This window comes from Octopus bimaculoides, chromosome 10 (genome assembly GCF_001194135.2).
Source record: "Octopus bimaculoides isolate UCB-OBI-ISO-001 chromosome 10, ASM119413v2, whole genome shotgun sequence".
NCBI classification, from domain to species: domain Eukaryota; kingdom Metazoa; phylum Mollusca; class Cephalopoda; order Octopoda; family Octopodidae; genus Octopus; species Octopus bimaculoides.
In genome coordinates, this window is record NC_068990.1 from 91,885,668 (window position 1) to 91,891,633 (window position 5,966).

Here is a 5,966-nt window from a genome sequence, read left to right on the forward strand (position 1 = left end):
ATATATATATATATATATATATATATATAATGTCAATATATTTTTCTTTTATTTCTTTCACTTGTTTCAGTCATGTGACTGCAGCCATGCTGGAGCAAACCAACCCCAGGACTTATTCTTTTGTTAAGGGGGTGTAAATGCACCAGCATCAGTTGTCAAGCGATGCTTGACAAACACAGACATACAAACATACACACACACACATCTCTATATATATATATATACATATACATATATGTGTGTATGTGTATTTATCTGACTGTGTTTGTCTCCCCACCATCACTTGATAATGAATGTTTGGTGTGTTTACGTCCCCGTAACCTAGCAGTTCGGCAAAAGAGACCGATAGAATACATACTAGGCCTACAAAGAATAAGTCCTGGGGTCGATTTGTTTGACTAAAAGGTGGTGCTCCAGCATGGCTGCAGTCAAATAACTAAAACAAGCAAAAGAGTGAAACAACACTGCCAATGCATGTATGTGTAATCACATTTACACATCATCATCACCTCCTTCATTATCATCATCACCTCCTTCATCAGTTGTAGGTTTTATTGACATTATTTCACAGCTGGATGCTCTTCTTGTCACCTACCCTTGTTCTTATAGTAAGATATTGTTTTTATTCCACAAATTCTCACACACCAAAACCAAAGAAGCTGCCTTGCTATAACTCGTGCCAAAAGGTGTCCTATGCAAAGACATGTGGAATTAAAAGTCAACATGAAAGCAAACATTAAATGATGATGATGAGGATCTATATACATATAATGTCCAACCCATACCAGCATCGACAACAGACATTAAATGATGATGATATAGTGAAAAGTATGCATAGATAACTCGAGAAATCTATACATATACTTACAATATATATATATATACACACACACATATATATACACACACAAGTCAGTCTAAGTAACTGTCCACACAAACAGCATATTAAAAAAGTCTCCTGTTGAATTAATAGGTGTAAATAAATAAATAAAGTAAGAAAGAAAGAAAGGAGATGAAATACTGAAATAGAGCAAAAAATAGCAATGTAAACAACATGAAGATTACACATAATTATAGTATGGACGTCTATCATTCAATCAGCAGCTTTGTTGATCTAATTAAACTTAATTACCACTATACATCACTTAGTGGTTGATTGTTGCAATGGCTTGGTTGTAGATAAAGCCATTATCTTAGTCATGAGGATAGAATGCGCCATCAGCACGCCACGGTTGTATGTTAGGCTTACAATGGTTCCAGTCTTGCGGAGCCGAAAATCTATGACAAAAGGGAGACGAGTATATACCTAGGTGTGATAAATATGGTCATTGTTATACAGTTGTTAAGGTGGTGGAAGGAAAGTCTTGTAACATTTGTTTTAATTCTCTGTGATCTGAGTTCAAATCTTATCAGGCTCAACTTTGCTTTTTATCCTTTTGGGGTGTTGATAAACAAGATCCACTCCGAGGTAGTGGATTCACAGAACAATGAGAGAAGTCTGGGGAGATGCCTTGTGGTATCCATTTTGGTTCTTTGTGTTCTGAAAGTAACATCTACGATGACACTTGTGCCAGGATGTCTTGGACCATGTTGGTGGAATTTCCTTTAGATAAGCACTAGTGTCATAGAAGAGACAGACCTTCATGCATCAACACCCTATATCATCATCTAACATCCGTTCTCCATGCTGGCATGGGTTGGACGGTTTGACCAGGGCTAGTAAGCTGAGGGGCCGGGGACCAGACTCCAGCCTGATTTGGCATGGCTTCTACAGCTTAATACCCTTCCTAATGCCAACCACTCTAAGAGAAATTCACTACGCATTTTAAAATGTATTGAATTCTTTGCGTAGTGGTCTTCCTAATCATTCAATTAACTTTATCATACATATGTGTGTGTTCAAACACATACATACATACTAGGTATATAGATAGATAGATAGATAGATAGATAGATAGATAGATAGATAGATAGATAGATAGACAGATAGATAGATGGTTAGATAGATATCTGCAACTAGCATGACATGAAACTCCCTCAATTTGCTGCTTTCAGCTAAGTTTTGAGTTCTCTTTACTTCATCTTCCCTGACACAAACCCTCAAAAGTACAAACCATGTCAACATTCCAGAATGAAAGTAATGACTGAAGATTTCCTGTATATAAGTAGACAGACAGTCCCTCCTCCCTATACTGGCAGACATATAGCTGTGAGATTATGGTAGGTAAGTAAAAAGATAGGAAGGCACACACACACACACACACACACATATGTGGGTTGATAGACAGATAGATATAGAGAAATAGATAGGTGAATAGGTAGGTTAAGAGATAGATATAGACAAACCTGGACACATATACACATAGCTAGATAGGTAGGTAGGTAAGTAGATAGACAGCTAGACAGCTAGACAGACAGATACCCAACCTGAAGTCTCTGATACAATTACAGGTATAGGCTGGGGTTGTGGAGGTGATTTCATTTATCTGAGGTGTTTTACATTATATGAAGAACAACAAGAAACTTGACCCTCCCTATCTTCTCCCTTCTCTTTGTAAACTGATTCTAATGGTTGTTGGATGAATGCCACGTAGAAGATAGAGCGGCTTCATATCTGATAGGGAGAGAGGAAGAGAAGAGGTACTGTGGGGGTTAGAGCCAGTGGGTGGGGAATGAGAAGAAGGAGTGAATGGATGTTGTTATAGTAACATGCTTCACATGAGAGAAACAGAGAGAGGGGGAGGGAGAGATACAGTATACACAGTATTCATTACATGAAATCTAAGGTCTTCTGGCACCAACTCTGACCAATACAGCATCACCAAAGGCCAATACAACACTATACCCTAACCAAAAAGTACAACACAAGTTATCTCTATTCATTTCTTGTTTCCAGAGTTCAAACAATACTAGAGGGAGTTTCTATCTATGAATCATTTAGATAATCTCAGCTGAGCAAACTTTTATATCTCATTGTATTATTTATGTAAACCCTACCATATTTCTATTTAGTGTGGAGGTGTTTTTGCCTCTCAGGTATTCCACCCACTACACCCTTCTTCTCTCATTTTGTTGATCTGTCGATGAGGGACACCCCCTTATCCCATTTTAATGATTTTCATAATCAACTACACTCCCGCCTATTTCCCTATATACTTATCATGTTTAAGTCTTGCCAACCGAGCAGAATAAAATGTGCTAAAGAGAGACACATGTGTCCAATGATTTCATTAACTGGCTGAAGCCTTTTGCTGTTACATTTCAACTGAAAAATAATGAAGAATTTAGGAAACTAACTTTGCCATTTTTAATCTAATGAGTGGAATATAAATGAAAATAAAATTTTGAAGGAAGATTTTAATTTAGGTCAGAAAGTTTGTATCATAAAATTGGTGAGGCAGGTAGTATTGGGCAGTGTGGTATCGAAAGGATTAAAGCCTAGATCCACTCCATTCTGCATTGTTTATATTGTCCAAAAATTTCAATTATCTGAGCTAATCAGAGTTCTCTCCCCTGCTTATTTTTTAGATTTCAAACACTGCTACATATTATAGAGTTCTTTGTTCTACTAGTTGCTAGGATAATCTTGTTTCATCAAAGATTTTCAATTCCCCCCTATATTACATATGTGAGACCCTGCCAGCTCAGCTGTTTCATCTACTACCCTGTTCATTCAGCCATTCTGTGCAAGTCTTCCTCCCCCCCCCCACACACACACACACTCCTACTCCACCTCCTCATAATACCAGAGCATGGATATTTTGGGAAGAGGACAAAGAAAGGAAGAATGTGGAAGGAGGAGATAAGAAAGCTGAGCAGTAATAAAGTCAAGACTGTACGCACTGAAAGGGGTGTCATTAGTCCATAATTACAATACACAACAACGCTTTTGTTGTTCTTGTGGTGGTGGTGGTACTTAGTGAGCTAAATGCAACTGAATATATGATTAGATTTAGACAACACAAAAGGGTCTCCCGATATATATAACTAAAAATATGTGGTGAATATATATATTGGTCAGTTGGTTTATATAACTAATGGTTTATATTTAATAGAGAAGGCGTGAAATTGACAGATTCGTTAGCAATTCAGTCAAAAATGCTTAGCAGCAGTTCTTCTGGTTCTTTAATATTTAAATCTCGCCCCACCCCTTAGGGGTTAATAAAATACAGTACTGGGGTCAGTGTATAATTGACTTGCCCTCTCTCCTTAAAATTTTTGGCCGTGCACTCTGCAATGGACTGGTTTCCTGTTCAGGAGGAATAAAGAGATCTGTCATTTAAATGCCAAGGAAACCAGGTAACCGACCTTAGGAGTCCTAGGGATCAAGAATCATCATCATCATCATCATCATCATCGTTTAACGTCCGCTTTCCATGCTGGCATGAGTTGGAAGGTTTGACTGAGGACTGGCGAACCAGAGGCTGCACCAGGCTCCAATCTGATCTGGCAAAGTCTGATCTGGATCAGTACGGAGAATGAGAACTGGGTGAAGAAATGTCAGAGGTCTAAGTTAATGGAATTTACAGAAAAGAAAAACCAAGGAAGAAATGGTGAAGAACGGTCTTAAGATGCAACTTCATAAAAGGACCAAGAGGTGGTGCTAGAAAAGACCTGTTCAACCCACACAGTTATGGGAAAAGAGCATAAAAGGTTGAAAATGATAAATATATAGTCATAAACCTTTTACTATATTTTTAATGAAATATACAGTTTCTGTTACAATTAACTTTGAAAATAACAAAGAATTTAGTAAAGCAACTTTGCCATTTTAAGACTGGTATCTAAAACATAAATTAGCATGTAATTATGATGGAAGATTTTAATAAAGATCACATTAAAACAGGAACTTTGTATCATAGGAACAGGGGCAACATGTTGGTGTCACAAAAGTTAAATAAAATCAGGTTTCAATTCAAGAATTCAAGATTTGTTGTCAGTTTGAAATTTCAAGTCAACATTTTGATAAAACTGAAATGCTACCCCCACACCTCAACCCTGTTAGCTGGAAGACAAGACATAGAAAATAATGAAAGAACTGAATAAAAATGACACTAATGTTGGCTATCTTTGAATTAAATCCAAGTCATGTTAGAGTGGTTTTATTTAGAATTTTTATCTTCAATTTCAAAACACAATTTGCAAATTCATGTTCTTTTATCAAAGTTAACAAGGCTTAGATGATGATGATGATGATGATGATGATAATAATAAATCCCATGGATAGTTGAAAAGGAAGGCAAGAAATAAATACAAGATAGCCTGACTTTGGAAGATGAAAAAGGTGAAGATAGTGCCAATTATTTACATTATTTACATTTGACGGATATTTGTCCTCATCATGTTTGTTGTTAACACAACATTTCGGCTGATACACCCTCCAGCCTTCATCAGGTGTCTCGGGGAAATTTCGAACCAAAACAAAAATGATGCATGTACTTAGTTCAGTGCTCCACCGATTATTCAACTGTACTAACAATAACAACAACACAAACCTACAAAAGCAGACAGAAGAAAGGAGCTGGGCTTATTGCAGTTGTTTTGTTCAGCCGCAGATCCATTCTGCTGAAGCCATTCCAGTTGTGACCATCCAGTCAGTTTCTCTTCTTCTCACACAGTGACTCTGTGACTGTATTAAGTAATATGAGCTTTTTTTTTTCTCTCTAAGTGTAATTTGAGTGAGCTTCGGCTGCTATTTCTAGTAAGTTGCACAACTCACTGGAAACCAACAGGGAGAGCTGACGTCATAATGAGGGTGTGTTAGACATTATGTGCTGTGGGTGTCAGGTAATGATTGGGTGGATTGGCAGAGGGAGGGAAAGTTAATGAGAAACGTTCGTTTGAAATGTTCACACGGAAGAAAAAAAGATACATATATATAAATATACATATATATATATATATATATATATATATACTATGCTTTACGTGAATTTATATACATCACAAATGTGTGTGTAATGACA

General features: G+C 36.9%; 1 protein-coding gene across 2 annotated transcripts in view; it reads right to left on the minus strand.

Moving 5' to 3' along the window:
- The window catches only part of LOC106879026 (transcription factor MafK), a 129,793-nt gene that overhangs the window by 29,201 nt on the left and 94,626 nt on the right, over window positions 1-5,966 (minus strand). The window lies entirely within an intron of this gene.